The following is an 11,259-nucleotide window of genomic DNA, read 5'->3' on the forward strand; positions in this document are numbered from 1 at the left end:
GAGAATGGCGTAGACCCGGGAGGCGGAGCTTGCAGTGAGCTGAGATCCGGCCACTGCACTCCAGCCTGGGCGACAGAGCGAGACTCTGTCTCAAAAAAAAAAAAACCAAAAAAAAAAACCACAAAACTGAAAGTATTTCAAACTTGATGAGAACAATAAACACACAGATTCGAGAAGATCAGGGCTGGGCACAGTGACTCACGCCTGTAATCCCAGCACTTTGGGAGGCTGAGGCAGGCGGATCACGAGATCAGAAGATTGAGACCATCCTGGCTAACATGGTGAAACCCCGTCTCTAACAAAAATACAAAAAAATTAGCCAGACATGGTGGCAGATGCCTGTAGCCCCAGCTACTCGGGAGGCTGAGACAGGAGAATGGCATGAACCTGGGAGGCGGAGCTTGAAGCGAGCCAAGATCATGCCACTGCACTCCAGCATGGACAACAGAGCGAGACTACATCTCAACAACAACAACAAAAAAAGAAGCTCAACAAACCCCAAGCAGAAGACACGTGAAGAAAATTACATCATGGTACATAATAATCACATTAGTTTTGAGAGAGAAAAACAAAGATAAACCAATGATGATAACAGGGAAAAGATAAAGGGCAAGGATAAAGGGAAAATCTTAAAAACAACCAGAGGTAGCCAGGCACGGTGGCTCATGTCCATAATCCCAGGACTTTGGGAGGCTGAGGCAGGCAGATCACAAGGTCAAGAGATCGAGACCATTCTGGCTCACACAGTGAAACCCCATCTCTACTAAAAATACAAAAAATTAGCCAGGTGTGGTGGTGGGCACCTGTAGTCCCAGCTACTCAGGAGACTGAGGCAGGAGAATGGTGTGAACCTGGGAGGCGGAGCTTGCAGTGAGCCCAGATCGTGCCACTGCACTCCAGCCTGGGCAACTCCATCTCCAGGGGAAAAAAAAAAAAAAAAAAAGTCATTCAGTTCTATAAGGGAAGAAGAGCACAAAAGTTTGGAAATTTTGCAGCCTGACAATGAGATAGAAAAGAAAATCCAATTTTCTGAGGAGAAATGCAAGTCGACTGCGGAAACTTGCATAAGTAACGAGAAACCAAATGTTAATCCCCAAGACAATAGGGAAAATGTCTCCAGGGCATGTCAGAAGTCTTTACAGCAGCCCCTCCCATCACAGGCCCAGAGGTCTAGGAGGAAAAATGATTTCATGGGCTGGGATCAGGGTCCCCATGCTCTGTGCAGTCTGGGGACTTGATGCCCTGCATCCCAGCCACTCCAGCCATGACTAAAAGAGGCCAAGGTACAGCTCAGTCCATGGCTTCAGAGGGTGCAAGCCCCAAGCCTTGGCAGCTTCCATGTGGTGTTGAGCCCATGGGTGTACAGATGTCAAGAATTGAGATTTGGGAACCTCCACCTAGATTTCAGAAGATGTACGGAAATGCCTAGATGTCTAGGAAGAAGTTTGTTGCAGGGGATGGGCAATCATGGGGCAACCTCTGCTAGGCCAGTGCAGAAGGGAAATATGGGGTCAGAGACCCCAGAGTCCTCCAAACCCCAGAATGGTAGATCCACCTACAGCTTGCACCATGTGCCTGGAAAAGCTGCAGACACTTAATGCCAGCCCATGAAAGCAGCTGGGAGGCAGGCATACCCTGTAAAGCCACGGAGGTGAAGCTGCCCAAGACCATGGGATTCCACCTCTTGCATCAGCATGACCTGGATGTGAGACATGGAGTCAAAGGATATCATTTTGGAGCTTTAATATTTGACTGCCCTGCTGGATTTCAGACTTGCATGGGACCTGTAGCCCCTCTGTTTTGGCCAATTTCTCCCATTTGGAATGGCTATATTTACCCAATGCCAGTACCCACATTGTATCTAGGAAATAACTAACTTGCTTTGCTTTTGATCTTATAGACTCATATAAGGGAATTGCCTTGTCTCAGGTGACACTTTGAACTGTGGACTTTTGAGCAAATGCTGAAATGAGTTAAGACTTTGGGGGACTGTTGAGAAGGCATGATTAGTTTTGAAATGTAAGGACATGAGATTTGGGAGAGGCCGGGGTGGAATGATATGATTTGGCTGTGTCCCCACTGAAATCTCATCTTGAATTATAACCACTACAATTACTACATGTCATGGGAGGGACCCAGTGGGAAGTAATTAAATCATGGGGGCAGGTCTTTCCCATGCTTTTCTCATGATAGTGAATAAGTCTCATGAGATCTGATGGTTTTAAGAAGAGGAGTTCCCCTCCACAAGCTCTCTATTTCTGCCTGCCACCATCCATGTAAGACGTGACTTGCTCCTCCTTGCCTTCCACCATAATTGTGAGGCCTCCCCCACCATGTGGAACTGTAAGTCCACTAAACCACTTTTTCTTCCCAGTCTCAGGTATGTTTTTATCAGCAGCATGAAAATGGACTAATACAGAAGGTAAAAGGCATAATATACTAACACTAATCAAAAAGAAAAGTGAAGTGGCTATATTAGTATCAGACAAAGTAGGTATTAACCCAAACAATATTTCTATAAATAAAAATGTTCATCTTATAATGATATAGAGGTCAATTCATCCAGAGGATATAATAATGCTAAACATTTATGCATCTAATAACATAGCTTTAAAATACAGGAACCAATAGGGGATGAAGATGGCAGATAGAAGGCAAGACTAGCTTGCAGCTCCTGCTCAGATGGACCGAACAGCATGCAGAGAGTCACATTATGAACTTCTGCTCCAAGAACTACCACAGGAACACACTAGGAAAGCTGAGAGAATCCACAGACCTTTTGAAGGAACTGGATCACCACTGTAGGCTCCCTGAAATGCTGAAAAAGTGTGAGTCGGCTTGCTTTCTCAACAGGTAGCCTCATGTTGTGTGGCAAGTTCTCAGCCCTGGTCACCGCTTGCCTGGAACTAGACTCAGTGCTGTTGGGGGAGCACAGTGGGAGTGAGACTGGCCTTTAGGACTGTGGACTGAATGGGAGCCAGGTGAGGCCTGTGACTGCTAGCTTTCTTCCACTTCCCTGGCAACCTGTATGACTCAGCAGAGGCAGCCATAATCCCCCTGGGAATATGACTCCATTTAACTGGGAATCACAATCCCATTCTCCGCAGCAGTCACAGCAAGCCCTGCCCAAGGGCAGGCTGAGCTCAAACACGCCTATCCCTGCCCCCACCTGGTGGTCTTTCTCCACCTGCCCTGGTAGCTGAAGACAAAGGTCATAGTCTCGGGAGCTCTATGGCCCTGCTCACCACCTAAGAAACTTGAACACTTAACTTTAACCAGGTGCCCTAGTGCAAGTTTGCATCCTCCCAATAGGATGGGAGCTGATGCACTCTTGAAAGTGCCACCTCCTGGCTGGAGGCCAACAAACACAAAACCAGCACACTAAACAAAAACATAACCAACAACCCTCACAGATTCCACTTCACTCCCTTGCTACCTCCACTGGAGCAGGTGCTGGTATCCACAGCTGCAAGACCTGAAGACAGATCCCATTGCAGGACTCTTTGCAAACACTCACCAGTACCAGCCCACAGCCTGGTAGCTCCACTGGGTGGCTAGATACAGAAGAGCAAAAAAATTCACTACAGTTTGGCTCTCAGGAAGCCCCATTCCTAGTGGGAGAGAGAGAGCACCACATCAAGAGAGCACTCCATGAGACAAAAGAATCTGAAGAGCGGCAGGGTGCGGTGGCTCAAGCCTGTAATCCCAGCACTTTGGGAGGCCAAGACGGGCGGATCACTAGGTCAGGAGATCGAGACCATCTTGGCTAACATGGTGAAACCCCGTCTCTACTAAAAAATACAAAAAAAAAAACTAGCCGGGCGAGGTGGCAGGCGCCTGTGGTCCCAGCTACTCGGGAGGCTGAGGCAGGAGAATGGTGTAAACCCGGGAGGCGGAGCTTGCAGTGAGCTGAGATCTGGCCACTGCACTCCAGCCTGGGCGACAGAGCCAGACTCAGTCTCCCAAAAAAAAAAAAAGAAAAGAAAAGAATCTGAAGAGCAACCCTTGAATCCCAGATCTCCCCTTTGACATAGTCTACCCAATTGAGAAGGAACCAGAAAAACAATTCTGGTAATATAACAAAACCAGGTTCTTTACCACCCCCAAAAGTTCATTCCAGCTCACCAGCAAGGGATCCAAACCAAGACAAAATCTCTTAATTGCCAGAAACAGAATTCAGAAGATCAATTATTAAGCTAATCAAGGAGATGTCAAAGAAAGGTGAAGTCCAACTTAAAGAAATCAAAAACATGATACAGGATGTGAAAGAAAAATTCTTCAGTGAAATACATAGCATAAATTAAAAACAATACAACTTATGGAAATCAAGGACACACTTAGAGAAATACAAAATGCACTGGAAAGTCTCAGTAATAGAATCAGACAAGCAGAAGAAAGAACTTCAGAGCTTGAAGACAAGGCTTTTGAATTAGCCCAACCCATCAAATACAAATAAAAGAGAATTTTAAAAATGAAAGAAGCCTCCAAGAAGTTTGGGACCATGTTAAATGTCCAAACCTAAGAATAATTGGCATTTCTGAGGAAGGAGATAAATTTAAAATTTGGAAAACTTATTTGAGGGAATAATCAAGGAAAACTTTCCTGGCCCTGCTAGAGATCCTGACATCCAAATACAAGAAACTCAAAGAACACCTGGGAAATTCATCACAAAATGATCACTGCATAGGCACACAGTCATCAGGTTATCCAAACTTAAGACAAAGGAAAGGATCTTAAGAGCTGTGAAGCAAAAGCATCAGGTAAACTATAAAGGAGAACCTATCAGATTAACAGTAGATTCCTCAGCAGAAACCATACAAACTGTAAGGGCTTGGGGTCCTGTTTTTAGCCTCCTTAAACAAAATAATTATCAGCCAAGAATTTTGTACCCAGCACAACTAAGCTTCATAAATGAAGAAAAGGTACAGTCTTTTCCAGACAAACAAATACTGGGAGAATTCGCCACTACAAAGCCAGCACTACAAGAAACTGCTAAAAGGAGCTCTAAATTTTGAAACAAATCCTCAAAATAAACCAAAATAGAACCTCCTTAAAGCATAAATTTCACAGGACCTATATAACAATAACACAATGAAAAAAAAAACAGGGTATTCAGGCAACAAATAGCATGATGAATAGAATAGTACTCATATCTCAATACTAACAATGAATGTAAGTGGCCTAAATGTTCCACTTAAAAGATACAGAATGGCAGAATGGATAAGAATTCACCAACCAAGTTTCTGCTGTCTTCAGGAGACTCACTTAACACATAAGATCTCACATAAACCTAAGGTAAAGGCGTGGAAAAAGATTTCCCATGCAAATGGACACCACAAGTAAGCAGGAGTAGCTATTCTTATAACAGACAAAACAAACTTTAAAGCAATAGCAGTTTAAAAAGACAAGGAGGAACAAAGACTAGTCCAACAGGAAAATATCACAATTCTAAATATATATTCAACTAACACTGGAACTCCCAAATGTATAAAACAATTACTACTAGACCTAAGAAATGAGATAGATGGCAACACAGTAATAGTGGGGGACTTGAATACTCCACTGACAGCAGTAGACAGGTCATCAAGACAGAAAGTCAACAACGAAAAAATAGACTTAAACTGTACCCTAAAACAAGTGGACTTAATAGATATTTACAGAACATTCTACCCAACAACTGCAGAATATACATTCTATTCATTAGCACACGGAACATTCTCTAAGATAGACCATATGATAGGCCACAAAACAAGTCTCAGTAAATTTCAGAAAATCAAAATTATATCAAGTCCTCTCAGATCACAGTGGGAAAAAACACTGGAAATCAACTCTAAAAGGAACACTCAAAACCATGCAAATATGAGGAAATTAATAATCTGGTCCTCAATGATTGTTGGGTCAATAATGAAATCAAGATGGAAATTAAAACGTTCTTTGAACTGATCAATAGTAGTGACACAACCTATCAAAACCTCTGGGATACAGCCAAAGTGGTGCTAAGAGGAAATTTCATATCATTAAGTGTCTACATCAAAAAGTCTGAAAGAGCACAAATAAACAATCTAAGGTTGGACCTCATGGAACTGGAGAAACACGAACAATCAAAACCCAAACTTGGCAGAAGAAAAGACATATTGAAGATCAGAGCAAAACTAAATGAAATTGAAACAAACAAAAACTACAAAAGATAAGTGAAACAAAAAGCTGGTTCTTTGAAAGGATAAATAAAATTGATAGACCATTAGCAAGATTCAAGAAAAGAAGAGAGAAGATCTAAATAAGCTCAATTAGAAATGAAATGGAAGATATAACAACTGATACCACAGAAATATAAAAGATTAGTCAAGGCTACTATGAACACCTTTATGCACACAAACTAGAAAACATAGAGGAGATGGATAAATTCCTGTAAATATACAACCCTCCTAGATATAGAATCTCTGAACAGACTAATAACAAGCAGCAAGATTAAAATGGTAACGAAAAAAATTGCCAACAACAAAAAAAGTCTAAGAGCAGACAGATTTACAGCTGAATTCTATTAGACATTCAAAGAATTGCTACAAATCCTATTGACACTATTCCAAAAGAGAGAAAAAGGGCATCCTCCCTACACCATCCTATGAAGCCTGTATCACCCTAATATCAAAACCAGGAAAGAACATAACAACAACAACAAAAACGAAAACACTGCAGACCAATATGCTTGATGAATATAGATACAAAAATCTTCAACAAAATACTAGGTAACCAAATCCAACTGCATATCAAAAAGATAATCCACCATGATCAAGTGGGTTTTATACCAGGGATGCAGGTATGGTTTAACATACAGAAGTCAGTAAATGTGATATACCACATAAACAGAATTAAAAACAAAAATCACATGATCATCTCAATAGATGCAGGAAAAGCATTTGACAAAATCCAGCAACCTTTATGATCAAAACCCTCAGCAAAATTGGCATAGAAAGGACATACCTTAAGGTAATAAAAGTCACCTACAACAAACCTAGAGCCATCATTACACTGAAGGGGGAAACACTGAGAGCATTCCTCCTGAGAAACGGAACAAGGCAAGGATGCCCACTTTCACCACTTCTATTCAACATAGTACTGGAAGTCCTAGCCAGTGCAATCAGACAAGAGAAAGAAATAAAGGACATCCGAATCAGTAAAGAGGAAGTCAAACTGTCACTGTTTGCTCATGATATGATCATATACCTAGAAAACCCTACAGATGGGAGGCTGAGGCTGGAGAATCACTTGAACCCAGGAGGTGGAGGTTGCAGTGAGCCGAGATCATGCCACTGCACTCCAGCCTGACAACAGAGCGAGGCTCCATCAAAAAAAAGAAAGGCGGGGGCGTGGCGGGGAGGGAAAGGGAGGGGACGGAAGGGGAAGAGAGGAGAGGAGAGGAGAGAAGAACCCTAAAGACTCATCCAAAAAGCTCCTAGAACTGGTAAGTGAATTCAGCAAAGTTTCAGGATACAAAATTAATGTAGAAATCAGTAGCTCTGCTATACACCAACAGCAACCAAGTTGAGAATCAAATCAAGAACTCAATCCCTTTCACAATAGCTGCAAAAAATAAAATAGCATACTTTGGAAAATACCTAACCAAGGAGGTGAAAGACCTCTACAAGGAAAACTACAAAACACTGCTGAAAGAAATCATAGACAACACAAATAAATGGAAACACATCCCATGCTCTTGGATGGGTAGAATCAATATTGTGATTATATTGTGCCATAATCAATTTGTGATTATATTGTGCCATAATCAAAAAATCAAAAAATAATAGATGTTGGCATGGATGTGGTGAAAAGGAAACAGTTTTACACTGTTGGTGGGAACATAAACTAGTACAACCACTATGGAAAACAGTGTGAAGATTCATTAAAGAACTAAAAGTACATCTACCATTTGATCCAGTAATCTCACCTATATATATATATACTCAGAGGAAAAGAGGTCATTATACAAAAAAGATACTTGCTCACACATGTTTATAGCAGCACAATTTGCAATTGCAAAAAAATATGGAAACAGCCCAAATGTCCATCAATCAAGGAGTATTTAATGAAAATGTGATATAGATAGAGATAGAGATAGAGATAGAGATAGAGATAGAGATAGAGGTAGAGGTAGAGATAGAGATAGAGATATACCATGGAATACCACTCAGCCATAAAAAGGAACGAAATAATGGCATTCACAACAACCTGTATGGAATTAGAGATTATTATGCTAAGTGAAGTAACTCGGGAATGGAAAACCAAACATCACAGGTTCTCACTCATGTATGGGAGCTAAGCTATGAGGACCCAAAGGCATAACAATGATACACTGGACTTTAGGGACATGGGGGAAAAAATGAGGGGTGGCAAGGGATAAAAGACTACACACTGGGTACAATGTACACTGCTTGGGTGATGGGTGCACCAAAATTTCAGAAATCATCACTAAAGAATTTATTCATGTAATCAAACACCAACTGTTCCCTCAAAACCTATTTAAAAATAAAAAATAAAATAAATATAAATAAAACATAGGAACCCAAACCTAACACAACTGTAAAAAGAAATGCACAAATCCACAAATGTGGTTGGAGATTAAATTCACCTCTCTCAATATTTGATAGAACAAGTAGACAGAAAATTATCTAAAACATGGAATATGTGAACAATACTATCAACTAAGTTGACCTAATTGACATTTATAGAACAATCCACAACCAACAACAGCAGAATACACATTCTTCTTATGTGCATGTGAAACACTCTTGTGCATGTGAAACATAGACCATACTCTGGGCCATAAAACCAGTCTAAATAAATTTAAAAGAATTTAGGTCATACAAAGTCTATTCTGTGACTACAGAGGAATAAAATTTTTAAAATGACTAACGTAGAAATCTCTAGAAACCAAAGGTTAAAAGGCAAATTGGCTCTGGTTGGAATCACAGGGATGCTAAGACCACTGCCTGGGCCTTCGCTGACCATGCTGTCCCAGGTGGCATATTCTGCCGCCGCCATGGTGGCCCCCTCTCTTAAGAATACAGCCTTAGTAGGTCCAGGGATATTGCAGGCAACAAAGACCTTTCATACAGGGCAGCCACGCCGTGCCCCTCTACCACCTCTTCCTGAATATGGAGGAAAAGTTCATTTGGGGCTGATCCCTGAGGAAATCTTCCAGTTTCTTTATCCTAAAACTGGTGTAACAGGACCCTTTGTGCTCAGAACTCGGCTTATCTTGTGTGCTTTATCCAAGGAAAAATATATGATTATCCCAGAGACCTTCTCTACCGCATCAATAGTATGCTTACTTGTCTATATAATATAAAAATATGGTGCCTCTATTGGAGATTTTGCTGAAAAATTCAGTGAACAAAAAATTGCCCAACTAGAAGAGGTAAAGCAGGCTTCTATCAAACAAATCCAGGATGCAGTTGATTTGGTGAAGTCACAGCCAGCACTCCTTCAGAAGCGCCATTACCTTTTGGATGTGCAGAAAAACAACATTGCTATGGCTTTGGAGGTTACTGGGAACAACTGCATAGAGTATATAAGTAAGTAAAGAATCACCTGGACTATCATATATCTGTGCAGAACATGATGCTTTGAAAGAAACGAGAACACATGATAAATTAGGTAGAGAAGCACGTGGTGCAGAGCATCTCTGCGCAGCAGGAAAAGGAGACAATTGCCAAGTGCACTGCCAACCTAAAGCTGCTGGCGAAGAAGCCTGAAGCACAGCCAGTTATGTAAATGTATCTATCCCAATTGAGACAACTGGAAATAGTTGATTGACTAAATGGAAACTAGTCTATGTGACAAAATATTTCTGTATTGTATTTTTGTATTCTGCATTCTGTATTTTTAGGAGAGATAAACTATAACTTCAGTAGAAGTTACCTCTCCTAAAAATGAAAAGGTTGTTTCATATAGTGAGATAACTAAATCTATTGTCCCTATTGTCCAGTTAGATGTTTCTTGTCCTTCTTACTCTGCATTTCAGTTGTTCCATGATCACTTTTGAATAAGCAGTTTGCCTTTATTAAAACTTGCTGCCTGACTCAAGATTACCAAGCTATAGTTTAAACTTGTAATTAAGTATACCTTCTTGCAATATAGTGATAATTGAATGAAAAAATGGCAAATTGAATTGGAAAGTATTTTAAACTGAATGAAAATGAGAAGGCAACATACCTAAATTTGTAGAATACCACAAAAATACAGAAAAGCTTTGGTTCATTGAGAAAAATCTATAAAAGTGATACTAATCAGAAAAACACAAATTATCAATATGAGAAATGATAGAGGAGACTTCCCTACAGAAACTACATATAATAAAAGAAAAATATGAGCCAGACACAGTGGCTCACGCCTGTCATCCCAGCACTTTAGGAGGCCAAGGCAGGAGGATCACGAGGTCAAGAGATGGGGACTATCCTGGCCAACATGGTGAAACTCTACTAAAAATACAAAAATTACCTGGGCATGGTGGTGCACACCTGTATTCCCAGTTACTCAGGAGGCAGGAGAATCACTTGAACCCAGGAGGCAGAGGTTGCAGTGAACCAAGATCGTGCCACTGCACTCCAGCCTGGGTGACAGAGCGAGACTTCGTCTCAAAAAAAAAAAAAAAAAAAATATATATATATATATATATATATAAAATAAATGGAAAATATGAAAAAATATGAATTTCCTGCTAATAAATTCCACAACTTAGATGAAATAAACAAATTTCTCCAAAGACATAAATGACCAAAACTCACTGAAGTACTTAATCTGAACAATTCTATATTTATAAAAGAAAATCAATGTGTAACTAAAAAAATCTTCTCACAAAGAAAATCCCATGCCAACATGTCTTTCCAAAATTTAAGGAAGAAATAATATGTATTGTTACATGAACTCTTCAAAAAATTGAAGGGTTTGAATTCTCCCCATCTCAATTTATAAAGTTAGCATTACCCTGATACCAAAACCAGACAAAGACATCAATTAACACAAAAAAAAAACCCAAACCAATATCCCTCATGAACAAAAATGCAATTTTTTAAATTTAACAAATCAAATCCAACAATATATAAAAATGATAATACATCATGAAAGAGCGGAATTTATCTCATGAAAACAGTGTTGGTAAACAATTTTGGCTTAACATTTGAAAATCAATCAACGTAATTTATCTTATTAATACACTAAAACATAAAATCCATATGATCATCTCAGTAAAAGCATAAAAGG

At 40.2% G+C, this 11,259-nt stretch overlaps 1 pseudogene across 1 annotated transcript; it reads left to right on the forward strand.

The window, feature by feature from the left end:
* Window positions 1-8,573: 8,573 nt before the first annotated feature.
* Window positions 8,574-10,156, forward strand: LOC110743021 (annotated as a pseudogene). Its single transcript, XR_004184153.1, has one exon. The product of XR_004184153.1 is annotated as an ATP synthase F(0) complex subunit B1, mitochondrial pseudogene (transcript).
* Window positions 10,157-11,259: the final 1,103 nt, after the last annotated feature.

The sequence above is a fragment of the Papio anubis genome, chromosome 6, assembly GCF_008728515.1.
Source record: "Papio anubis isolate 15944 chromosome 6, Panubis1.0, whole genome shotgun sequence".
NCBI lineage: Eukaryota > Metazoa > Chordata > Mammalia > Primates > Cercopithecidae > Papio > Papio anubis.